The sequence below is a fragment of the Armigeres subalbatus genome, chromosome 1, assembly GCF_024139115.2.
Source record: "Armigeres subalbatus isolate Guangzhou_Male chromosome 1, GZ_Asu_2, whole genome shotgun sequence".
NCBI classification, from domain to species: Eukaryota; Metazoa; Arthropoda; class Insecta; order Diptera; family Culicidae; genus Armigeres; species Armigeres subalbatus.
Genome location: NC_085139.1, coordinates 29,049,971 through 29,063,610, shown reverse-complemented (window position 1 = coordinate 29,063,610; position 13,640 = coordinate 29,049,971). Strand labels below are relative to the sequence as shown.

Sequence of the window (13,640 nt, the reverse complement as noted above, 5' to 3'; positions counted from 1 at the left end):
TGTTCCAGTTGGAATGTAAAGCCATTTAAGAAGAAGAAGAAGACATTAACCAGCCCTGTACTGCCGCTAACCGCAAGTCGAGCACATCTGTGTATGGGCCTCCATATACTTATGTGCTCGACTTGCGGTTATCGGCAGTGTAAACATACTGTGAAAAATATTAAATCTCCGGTCCAGGCATCCCTAAATTGTCAAAATCGGATGATTGTTAACAGAAGTACAATATATTTATACAATTTCTCTCAAAATTGGCTTATCCCAGTTAATTTGGTCATGTACAGCATTTTACGAGCGCTAATGGCCGCCTCAATTGAACTCAGTTTTAGGTAGAGTAGAGACAGTTTGAAGTTTGACTTGTGTGGTTTGACACAAAAACAATAGGTTTCCATCATCATGGACTAAACCAAGATGAATATACAGCTAGGTGTTTCAATCTGCCCAGTTTATGGACGAGAAGAAGGCGGGGGTGAAAAATTCATTTCCGGTGCAAAACATAAACAAACCGGCTGGCTCTTCCATACTAAAATCCAAGATGGCTGAATCGTGAATTTGGCAGATTGGAACACCTAGTGGTGTATTCATCTTGGACTAAACCGCGATGTCGTTATGCGCCGATTTTCAGTAAGAAGAAAACATCCGCTGCGAGTAATGTTTACAAAAAATAAACCTCGACATGAACATCCGGTGAACTAAAATTCTCCGAGTTCACTTAAATATTCATCGACCCGCAGCGGATGTCACTTTTTCGACCGATAAGAAGAAAAATCGTGGAAAAAGAAGACGCTCGTGGTTAGGCGATTAAAAGTTGCAAGAAGAAGAAGAAGCCGAAGGATGATATTTGAAAAAAAAATCACCGGGAGGCACACGGGAAATTTTTTAAAACTCTTCTTAAAAATTCTAGAAGTATACGAAAATTATTTGAAGCTCTTTTGGTGGAATGTCTAAAAGCAATTTGAAAACGGAAAGTAGTACGGGGTTGGACTTTTCTTATACTGTGTATCAAGTATGATATCACAGAATTAATTTTGAAATAGAAAAATTGCGTTTATTATGCAGTAGAAGGAAAGTACAGCTCCGTACTGCCAACCGTTCCTAATTAAATTGCTCCTAAAATTTCTGAGAAGAGTTTTAATAAACTGTCCGTATGCTTCCCCGTGCAATTTTTTTCAAATATAATCCTTCGACTTTTTCTTTTTCTTCATGCAACCTTTATTCGTCAATAATGATAAATTCATGAGGATTATGATGATCGCTGCGATGTCAAACGACACAAGACAATCGTCAAATAGATTGCACCTTACCAGAACATGTTAAATTGTGGCGGCCTGAGAGTGGCGGCTATCGAAATTAATTTATTGGCTTTTTTCGGTGATAATTTCGGCTGATTTCGATGATAATGTGGCGACTATTACCGCACGTAAAATGATGGATAAATAACGAAAACAGAACAATATAACTTAAGTTAATGAAATTTAAATTTTCACAATCGAAAATCATTTTGCGATCATTAAATACCCGCGCGAAATTTAATCAGTGCAATATGAACGGAGCTTTAAACTTCAAGAACAGCACTAGCGCCACACCAACAAACGGTGGCTTCAAGAACTAGTGCTTGTTTCACGGGGTTGCATGCTATCGGCCCCGGCAAAGTTATTTATATAATCGAGCAGTCCACCAGCCAAGGCCAGCCAGCATACCGAAGAAGGAGGCGAGGGAGAAGGGAGAAATGCAACATGCCGCGAGCACATTTGGCGACCCTGGAAAGTGAGTATTTTTGATTTGTACGCAATTCCGTATTCAGCGGTTGGGCCATAAGGGAAGATCCATAAAGTACGTCACGCAAAAATTGGCGATTTTCGAAACCCCCTCCCCCCTTCGTCACACTTTTTGTATTAAAGCTCTAAAATTTTTGTATGAGTCGTCACGCTGCTCGGAACCCCCCTCCCCCCTAGGAGCGTGACGTTCTTTGTGGATGACCCCTAAGGGGTTGTAATTCCACAACAGTTTTTAGAAAGAATAACGTTTGAAACTAATTTTTGTTTTGCAGCATTCGCCATCGAAAGACGGAACAGGAATAAGATGAGGAGCTGTTGGCCGAAACGAACACTAAAACAAAATCGATTTTCCGATTTTGAGCGTCCCCGCCGTAATGGAACGTACACACGGTCAAGCAGTTTGACCAACATTGACTCCACCTCTCGTTTATTCAAACATTCATCAAGTCCCACAAACAGCGACACGAACTCTCATTTTATTCGACCAACAATAACACACACGAACGACCAAAGCGCCAACTTGAAAACATAAAAAAAATATGGGGGTTTGTGCGATTTCACTACAAACGCTCAAAAATGTTCCGCAAACCTTGACTCCACCCCCGACAACTCAAACCAAAAATCAAACCGTTTTAATTTTTCCAACCGAGCCGCCAACTGTCAAATGGTTGTTCGAACAACTTCACACACGTTCAAACAAAGCAGCAACCGAAGCGTTTTCTTGGGGGCGGAGTCAATGTTCGTCAAACTGCTTGACTGGTGTGTACGTTGCATAATATCAATGCTGGCGAGATGCGAGACTACTGCAAAACTGGGTTAACGAGTTTGAACGGTGGTGTCCTTTGTTGCGTACGGTTTGCTTGATTGGAGACCAGAATACTAGGAATGTATTCATCAGGGATGTGCTGATGCCTGGGAGAGACCCATTGTATCAAGAATAAAAAATATAATCTTTCGGGAATTTTGAGCGAGTTTAAGATGGCCAACCGGCTGTCGCTGACGGGAACCCCACTGCAGAAGAGGCTGCTGCCGAAAAATGAGGTCAAAATCATTGTCAACGGATCTGGTATGATGGAAAAGTGCCGTCTTCAGAACATTTTGATGAAGCTTAAGAGGTGCGCCAATCACCCTTACCAGTTTTATGGTACTGGTCCACCATACACCACCGATTGTTGGAGATCAGCGGATAATTCGTTGGAGGGATCAGGAGCAAGGATCTCGAGTACTAGTCTTCAGTCAAATGACACGCATATTGGAAGATTACTGCTACTGGCGTAGCTATCAGTATTGTCGTATGGATGGTCAAACCCCTCATGAGGATCAGTTCGAAGGAGAAGATTATTGCGAGAAGCGAAAACTGCACGCTATTAGCTCCTTGATTGAACCACCAAAACGTGAGCGTAAAGCCTACTCTGCAGTTGATGCAACGAAGCAGTGTAACCGATGGTTTCAAAGTGGAACTTGTGACTCTATCACAATATTATTATTATTCCGCCTCGCGGATACAACCCTGCGTTATGCTTATGAAGCGAAATAGAATGGTGCTCTTTCTCCCAAATCCCAACCCACTCTATCGGTACCACTCACAAAGCAAGCAATCTGTTGACAGCGGTTTGAGCGGTTTCTCATCGTGGCAGTAACCCACAAATGAACAACGGGGGTATGGCATTCCCGAATATCCTAAATACTCAAATACGGCAAATTCGGGATATGCTCGTATTTAGGTGGAAATGTTAAGATCGAGCTTGGCAATTTAGCGCTCGCCAAATTAATTCGGACCGGACCGCACAAGCGAGTGGTTAGTGCGCGCGGTTTTAAAATAGTAATTTCCGCATACAAGTTATATTGCGAAGATCAAGTAGTGGTTTTTGGACAGCATCTGTTGTGTGCCTGTAAGGTCTACACTAAAACAAGACCAGCGTGGTAGACATTGTGTAGGAAAATTAGCCAACTGTATTAAAAGGTGCCTAAAAGTAATATTATAAAAATATAGTGAAACATATTTAACCCTTTGTGCATTCAATTAGGGTAAGGTAAATCACCTTCGTCTTACACGTGTCACACGTTAGAAGTGAGAACAAAATCTAGGAGAAAAAGGTAATGAAATGTATACTTTGTTATAGTGTATAAGAAACTTTATATTTACTTGCGAAATTGGTGGGGTTAAAAGCGAAATTATTATAATCACGGGTGGAGTGAACTAATAAGCCTGGGTAGGTCCATAAAGGGCCTTTTTCCTTTCCTTTGTCTCATCCAGTTATTGTCGGGGAAGGACGCCATCTTAATTTCCGAGGACAATACCGGTCGGAAAGACAAAGCCGAAGCTACTACCGACTATTGTTGGAGTGTGCAAACTACTCGCAGGTCCGGAGTCCGCCATCTGTAATCCGTCTTTATCTGGGCGACTCGGTAAATGATCGCCCGTGACACAACCAACGGCTCCAATTGGTAATAGCCCGGCGGAATTCGAGGATTGTAGAATTCCCCTTCCGACCAAACCCCAGCGCCGATGCATGCAATTCCGGTACAGACTCACGGAGAGATCGATACGAGCACCGTATAACGTAGCGGCTTCGCCCACCCACCGTCGCCCCGCTGTATCATCTGTACACGGTCAATACTCCGCTAATCCCAACGCTGCAAACACAATCGCAAGTAGATCAATTTGTGACGTCACAATAGTTATGTAAGCCATGGCCAAATAAGCATAATCGTTCTCCCAATTTATGTAAACTAGCTTAAAATATAAAAATGCGCATGTAAATCTACGAAATTGAGCAGTTCACATCAGTTAGTTGAAAAGAGTCACTACTCGTTTTGTTTAGTTTCGAACTCATCGAACTCGAAAAAGAGTTACCAAACCTCCCTCGCTTTACGGTTCGCCTAGATTGACTTGGCAGTGTGGCTTTTGAGCAAAATTTCCACAGAGGGTTATTCGTGGACGCCATCCTCAAACTTGTTTATGGGTCTGCCCTAATAGTAAGCTCCTGCTAGAAGTGGAATTGTGAGTGACTGTGAGTGTTGAATACCGATTCCCTCGTTCCGACCCTGCAGATACCCAGAATCGACTGAGAGTAGCCTAGGGGGTTATAGCAGCCAATAGTTCAAGACTTCCAGTTTCTCCCCCCAACGAGGCAAGAAATCTACCACTATCGTAAAACAATTAACTACGCGGTCCCCAAGAACCCGGAGCAGGGCATGGAAGCAATCAAGGTCCAACGGGAGGAACAGCGTAAGATCGACAAAGCAGACCCACTCAGCGATGAGGACCTGCTTGAAAAAGAATCGCTTCTGACACAAGCCTTCACCAACTGGAACAAACGAGACTTCAATAAGTTCATCAAGGCAGGTGAAGGGTGTAGTATCGTACCTGTTCAAATGATATATATAAACCTTGAATCGTCCTCACCTACTTATGTATATACCGTGTAACTTGAGATTGTACTTGTTAAAAGAAGAATGGAAATAAAGACAGTTGAATTTTGACTGCTATCGAGAGCACATCAGCGCGTGTTGCTATTTCTCGAATCCGATTTCTACGCGACTTTACATTGGCGACGAGGTGAAAATTATTGGATTAGTCTTCAATCGTTCGGAATTGTTCAGTCGGTATATTTTTTCCAACTGGTGGAAAGTTAATTTGACAAAAGGTGGAATTGAAAAGTGGATAAGGTATCATTGTAAGTAAAATACAGATGAAAATAATTTTTCAATTGGTATAAAGTAGAATGTCTTCTAAAGTGCATTTTCTAAAGCGTGGTGATTTCAAAATGGCGATCGGGAGTTATGTGAATATGGACAGGATTTTCTATTCAACAAGGTGGCTTAAAAGAAGGAGATATGTGATTAAATTACAAGGGTATGTGGAAAAAGGGAACCATATTTGAGAAGAATGGTAAAATATATTGGGTAATCCAACATGGTGTCGGTGGTGTGTGAAAATGAATTGGTAGTCATTACTGCATGTCTTTGATGATTTTATGGGTAACAGAGCATTGGTAGCACTTTCAAAATGGCGGTCGAGCCACGTGAAGAAAAAAAAAACAGTTTGTAGAATATTGGAGAAGCGGATGCAGATGTGTGATAGGTGTTAAAGCCGCAGAAATGCAAACGGTGAAAAACCAAATACAAGAAAGGGAAACTGAATTGGATAGGTATACTTGCCACTCAAATTGAAAAGAAAAACAAGTTTAATCTAACGACATGCACGAAGGAGAAACCGGATGTTTGTGTGAGGTTGTGCGTTGAAGAACAAAATGGCGATGTTTAAATATAATGGGTCAAATATGATAATTCGGATGAAGAGGATAAGACAAACGTGTGCTTACGATGGAATACAAACACGGAATGAGTTTTATTAATTGTCATTTGTCATACATATGTCAGGAGGTGCAAAGTACTTTCTATCAAGAAAGTAGCATGAAACACTGTTAAGTAATAGTGATCAGATTGATCCTAACACCCCTCCTCAAGCTATCACGGTTGAATCCCTAGAGTAGAACAATGTTTCTTGAAAGAGGCCAACGGTAGACCTTTAGTCATAAGATCCGCAGGTTGATCACCACTAGCCCTGTATCGTATATCTATTTTTCCGGTAGCAACACATTCTTTAATGAACTCTAGTTTCACATCGGTATGTTTTAGTCTGCGTGACGGCGCCTCCAATCCAGATATAGCTATTGCTGACTGGTTGTCTTCAAAGATGATAATCGGCTGCTTCTCACGTACTCCTAATTCTTGAAACAACTTACTGATCCAAAGAGCTTCACAGATGCTGTCAGCCAGAGCACTGCATTCCGATTCTGTCGATGAAAGTGCGACTGTTCGTTGTTTCTTGGTGTTCCACGACGTAGTCGCCCCATAAATCTGGAACAGGTAGCCGGAAACCGAATGGCGATCACCTTGATCTGTCGCCCAGTTTGCGTCTGCAAAACCAACTATTTGCTCAACTGAGTCCTGCCGACGATAAATCAATCCATGCTGCGTTGTTCCTCGTAGGTATCGTAACACCCTCTTCAGGTATGTCCAGTGTTCTTGAGATGGATTGCACTGATACTGACTCAAATAGGAAACAATCGAGCATAAATCTGGACGAGAAGTGATGGTAGGTCAGGCACCCAATCAATTCACGGTAAGGCTTGTCCAAGTTTTGCTCCACTTCAGGTTTCTGCAGCTGTAGGTTGACACACATAGGAGTAGACACAGGCTTGCTAGATTCCATACTGAAACGACGGAGAATTGCTTTGGTATACCCTGGTTGACTAAGCTTCATGATACCTTCACTGTAATTCCGCTCGATCCGAAGTCCCAGGAACATCTGTGCCTCACCCAAGTCCACCATACGGAATTCGCGTTGCAACATTTGCTTCACTGTCTCTACTTGACCCAAATCCTTGCAAACGATGAGCACATCATCGACGTACAAAAGCAAATATATCGGCCCAAGCTTATTTCGGCGTATGTATAAACAGCTATCCTCGGTACACCGGAGGAATCCAATTCTTGCAACAAACTCGTTGAACCTGTCGTTCCACGCCTTCGAAGCCTGCTTCAGCCCATAAATTGATTTGCTCAACTTACACACCATATTCCCCTTCTCAAATCCTTTGGGCTGCCTCATATAGATGTCTTCGGTGAGCTTCCCGTGTAGGAAAGCTGCCTTCACATCCATTTGATGAACAACGAGATTTTTTTTGATTTGCTAGAGCAAGCATCATGCGGACGGTTGACATTCTAACAACAGGCGAATAGGTTTCATAGTAATCGTATCCGTAACGCTGAGTAAACCCTTAGGCAACTAGCCTTGCCTTCATTTTGTTAATGGATCCATCAGGGTTCGTTTTCAGCCGAAATACCCATTTACAATCTATAGGTTTTCGACCTTCTGGTAGGTCCATCAGTTGCCACGTCTCATTTTCGGCTAACGACTTCAGTTCGTCACTTATCGCTTTCTTCCACTCCGGCCAATCAGGTTGCAACTTAAGCTTGTCAATGTTGTCAGGTAAGTTACCCACATAATTTTCTGCATTGAGGGCGAATGCAACACACGAGTAATCATCAAGCTTGCCTGGAGCGTTCCGAACACGTTGACTTCGTCGAACCTCCAACGGATCTGGCTCATTCCCTTGCGGCTCCACTTCATCCAGGCAATCATCGAACTCGTCATCTTCGTATACATCAACAGTTTCCAGTCGAACCTTCTCAATAGAATCTGGCTTACTCTGCATGTCGTCTGTGGCCGGCACTGGAGCGAATGGCCCGGCTAAATCAACTGTACTACAATTCAGTTTTACAACCGGAAGGCGGGTTGCTTCCTTGCTTGACATCAAAGGCATTTCTTCGACAACGACGTCCCTAGCGGTGAAAACCTTTCGTGAATCCCACAACCGGTATCCGTTAGCGCTGTAACCGACAAAATAACAACTTTTGCTCCTAGAACCTAGCTTGTTCCGCTTCTCCTTTGGGATGAAACTGAATGCTTTTGCGCCAAAAATGCGAAACTTTGAAACATCAGGCTTATGATCGTACCACACTTCGTATGGTGTCTTGTCGACCGTCAATGCCGCCGTTGGATTCCGATTGATGATATATACCGCCGCCAGAACTGCTTCACACCACAGCGCCTTCGACATATCAGCATCCTCAATCATCGCCCTCGCTTTGTCCATCATAGTCCGGTTAAGGCTCGATGCCCACGTAGCGTCATTTCAACGCAGAGTGCATGTGGCGTCAAAAAGACGCAGGTGTGCACCGGGAAAAAGCGGTAACGCAGCGTCACCACGCCGATGCACACCAGCGTTATTTTAACGCTGCGTGCACGTGGCGTTGAAAAACCGCTACGTGGGCATCGGCCCTAAGGCGTTCACTCACGCCGTTTTGCTGCGGCGTGTACGGAACCGTGTATTCAAGCTGAATGCCTTTGCCTCTGCAAAAGTTCTGGAATGCTACTCCAACATACTCCCCTCCGTTATCGCAACGTAGACGGGATATTCGTCTGTCGAAGTGCGATTCGGCCATCGCAGTATACGTTCTGAAGGCTTCAAGCACCTCGTCCTTAGTGCGCAACATATACACAGCAGTGAAGTGCGAGAAATCATCCACAAAAGTAACAAAAAATCGCTTACCGTTCCAGGCAGTCGGTGTCATGGCTCCGCACACATCGCTATGGATCAGCTCGAGGGGACGCGAGCTCCTGGGCAGAGGCATATCTGTGAAGGGCTTTCTTGTCTGCTTTCTTTTGAGGCACGGCTCACAGACATTACGATCCACCAGCTCACCTTTCTTCAGCATGAGGCCATTCACTAATTCACTTGTTACCATCTTCATTAGTCCGCTCTTTCCGATGTGGCCGAAGCGTCTATGCCACAGTTCTGCATTGCTTATAGCATTTTCAGTCATAAGAGCAACTGGCACTTTCACTCGCGATACATCAACGTCCAGTTCGTAAAGCTTATCTTTACGTTTACCCGTGAATACAACAGCATCGTTGTGCAAAATATCGACACTATTCTTCCGGAAGATCACTTGCATTCCCAACAGCCCAATTCGTTGGATCGAGAACAAATTGTACCGCAATCCGGGTACGTATAAAACGTCTTTAACCACAGCATTTGCTCTCCGATCTCCGATCCTGGTCACAATGTTCACCGAACCAGAGTAATTACTCTCGAGTTTCTGCCCAGAGGCCACTTTAATCAGAACTGGTTTATCCAGCTTCTTCACGTGACGCAACCATTCAATTTTACCAACCATATGGTCAGACGCGCCTGAGTCAAGAATCCATGAGCAATCACTTTGTTGCAAGCAATCTGTCATGGAATGACTCACAAATACCATCTCTTTTTCACTGAAATATGCTTTCTCTTTGTGCACATTCTTCTTGCTCTTTAGCACATTTCCATTCCGAACCCGCTCTTCAGTGCGGCTTGGGCAATCCGCGCGTATATGCCCCACTTTTCCACAAGAATAACACTTCAGTTTGCTCCTATTCTTCCTTCCTTTTCCTACGAAGGCCGTCGAATCAACCGCCGGGCCGACGTCGTCGCAGTTCGTACGCTTCATACTTTCATTGAGCAGCCTGGCTCGAACAAAATCCAATGTGCATTGTCCTTCCGATAATGTTTCGAGCACTGTAACAAGCTGACTATACGAACGCGGCATCGACTGAAGTAAATAGAACACGATAAGCCGCTCGTCCAGCTTTATTCCCGCCGAGTCCAAATCGCGAACAGTTTTGTCGAACAATAACAAATGTTCTTCCATTGACACGTTTTCTTCAAACTTTATCGCGGATAACTTTTTCAGTAAGAAAAACTGTCCCGAAATTCCTTTGCGTGCGAATGCGTTCTGAAGAGCAATCCAAATTTCGATAGGATTACGCTTTTGCTTCACATATTCGAGCTGTGAATCCGCAATATTTCGGATCAAAACTGATTTGCACCGAACATCCTTCTTCTTGCGATCCCCGAGAGCTTTCTCTTTTTCGCGCTTAACCTGAGCACTATCTTCAGCGAGCACATGATATTCTTCCACGTCTTCTGGCAGCTTCTGTATGCACGGCAGGAGTCCCAGCTCCTATAAGTGCACTTCCATCCGGAAGCTCAATTGGCAAAAGTTCGTACCGTCAAATAGGTACACTTTCCTATCCTCTTCCATGACAAGAATATATGTCCACTCACTAGACCGAGAGCATTCGAACACGCGGAACAAAAGAACCGTTTCACCTTTTATTCGGGTACAAGCACACTTTGCAGGTTAAAGCGTACGCTGAGCCCATAACCTGATAATTCGGATGAAGAGGATAAGACAAACGTGTGCTTACGATGGAATACAAACACGGAATGAGTTTTATTAATTGTCATTTGTCATACATATGTCAGGAGGTGCAAAGTACTTTCTATCAAGAAGGTAGCATGAAACACTGTTAAGTAATAGTGATCAGATTGATCCTAACAAAATAGTGGTTGTGTCACCTGGAAGTGGCATGTTTTGACGCTGGATATTAAGGTTTGTGTTATCGGTGATTATTTTGGATGTTTTATACGCAGGCGACGTTCTGCTGTTATTTAGCGATCATAATGGTAAGTCTTTGCACATTGTTTGATTGATGACGAAATACAACTAGATAAGCTTATTTCACACGGCGTCTCACACATGTGGAGTTGAGAGTGAGCGCAAGTTAGTAAATATGTAACACATTTATGTAACGAGTGAGCTTGGTAAATGAAGTGCATAGAATTGAATAAGAAATGATTGTTATTGTATGTTGTGAAATGGGTCGAAAACAGGATTCACTGCATATAAAATACGCAAATTAAAAAAGAATCGGAAGTGAAATGAGTCGAGAACTGGATTCACTTCGTACGAAACAAGTATTTTATTTTTATATATTTGCATTCCTAAGTGAAATGAGTCGAGAACTGGATTCACTTCGGGGCAAATTATAATAACATAACAGACAAAAAAAACTAATTGAGTTGAAAATAAATGAAATTTATCTTAAATATGCGTGAAATGAGTCGAGAACTGGATTCACTTCGTACGAAAAAGTAAAATTTAGTTTTATATATATGCATACGGGTCATTCCATACCAAGTGACCGAACCACTTGTAATCGACTTTCACCGATTTTAATCAAATTTCGTGGATTTGTTTATCTATCGATTATATATAAAAATCCAAATTTATTTGATGATTGGACAACCCCTCGGCAAATGGGAGCACCCCCCGTTTTTGACGATTTGTAAAAACCATATTTTTGAACAACTCATATCTCGGACAGTTTTTAAGCTACAAATAACTTCTTTTTATGCATTTTGAAGAGAATTCTTCAAACTTTTTGAGAAAAATATCGATTTTGAGTAAAAGTGTTGCCAACTCTATTGTTTTTACGTTTTAAGTATAAAATCGTATTTTTCTGCCAATGAGTATATTTTTATTTGGAAAATAACACCAGCATCGTGTTCTCCAGAAAATTTTGTATAAGAAACACTCGAAACCCCAAGGTACTATGAGCCGTTCTTGAGTTATGGAGTTCTGAATATTATATGATTCATATGGAACTTATCAATCACATAAGATTGTGTTATGCATACCGAACCTTTACCTTTTATCGAATTGCCAAGAATTCGAAGATATTGTTTTCTTCAAATAAATTGTAAAACATGTAACTTGAGCCTTTGAATAGAAAATAATGTACTTGGCAACGTAGTCACTTTGGAAGGAATAGCTTTTCTGTATTGTTGTAGAGCGTACTATTAACTATTACTCACATAGATACTATATTATTTCACCTGCTATGGCAAGATTTTTTTTTATTTTATAAAACATTTATTAATTTCGAAAGCTCTCGGCTCATATGCCGTTGAGCGTTACGGAGCCGAAATCTTTATACTATTTTATTCTTACAAAATAACGTTAGATTAAGTGAACCGAAAGACTCGTGTTTCAATCTGGATTAGGGAATACAGTATCACAGTTGGGAAGGAGGAAACGAATAATACTAAATTTATGACGATAAGGAAAAATTGATGAAGTTCTTGTTTCATTACTGTTACGGGACATAGAAATGAAACAAGAATTTCATCACCGTGAAACAAACATTTTCTAAAAAACAACAAAGGAAAGACATACGAGAGGCAATTACGACAAAAGAAACGATATGGTTATCTAAAAAACCCTGATTAATTTACCTAGCGGTAATGGTGCCTTTCTCGTGCATTATGGAAATAGTATTTTGACCATAATTTTCGAGCCCATAATCCCAACCAGTAAAATTTTAATAGGAAACAATGGGACAGGATTTCCCGTAAAATGCAACATGGTGCGAACAAATCGGTTAAGGGCAAGCCCCTAAATAGTGGATGAGACTTTTTCACGCACAGACACATACATACACATACACGCACAGACATCACCTCAATTCGTTGAGCTGAGTCGATTGGTATACAACACTATGGGTCTCCCGTCTTCTATAAAAATATTGTTTTTGGAGCGAACATAAAGCCTTTCGGTACACTTAGTGTACGAGAGAGGTAAAAATAAATTAGCTCATAAGAAAGTAGACTTTCACTATGTTATTATGGAAAAATAATGTATGAAAAGGCAAATCATTATGTAAATGGTACTTGTACGTACAGAAGGAGGGGGTTAGTGATTTGTGACTATTTGTGAAGGTAAGGGTAAGAGGGTTGAAAATGGCGAAAAACGTTGGATGCAATTTTTAAACGTGTTTTGTAGCTTTATAAAAGGAAGAAGAAGACCTTAATGTGAATACTAGTCCACTAGAGCAGAATCCACGAAAAAATTTTATCTTACTACTACTTAATCAAACCCACACTTCACAGCACGCAAATGTGATTTGACGATAGCCATGAGCTCTCTCTCACTCACCATGTAATCAAAAATTGTCAACTGTGTGTGTATATTATCAAAGTATGCAAATAGTAGACCAATAACAAACATCATAAAAATGGTCTTCTTTGAGATAATGATTTTATTTGCTGTATTTTGAAAATAAATGGATAATATTTGCTGTTTGACGGCAAATATACTTTTGCTATATTTTTTGCATTTTTTACTCCTAGAGAATTCAGATTTTCGGAAACCATGTGACATATTGTTTTATTTTTAATAGTTAACCCTAAGGATGCCGAAAATCTTTGAAGAAGAAAGAGCCTTGCAGGAACGACGACTAAAATTGTTTATTCTACCAGAACTGCCAAACTACGTGTACCAATAATTCAACTGAGTGTTATTTCAAAAATTTTAAACTTTTAGTGCTGAGGAACAAATTGTAGTTATTCAGATTAATTTTAAATGGAAAATCCCGGAAAGAGAAATGGTTTTTCCGTCTAACAAGGACAG

General features: G+C 41.5%; 1 protein-coding gene and 1 long non-coding RNA gene across 3 annotated transcripts in view; one reads left to right on the top strand and one right to left on the bottom strand.

The window, feature by feature from the left end:
• Nucleotides 1-13,640, bottom strand: part of LOC134223290 (uncharacterized) — a 59,735-nt gene that overhangs the window by 26,750 nt on the left and 19,345 nt on the right. The gene's annotated exons all lie outside the window — the stretch shown is intronic.
• LOC134208217 (uncharacterized) lies at nt 3,535-4,539 on the top strand. The gene is made up of 3 exons (XR_009978555.1): nt 3,535-3,738; nt 3,803-3,872; nt 3,993-4,539. It is a non-coding gene; the product is annotated as an uncharacterized LOC134208217 (long non-coding RNA).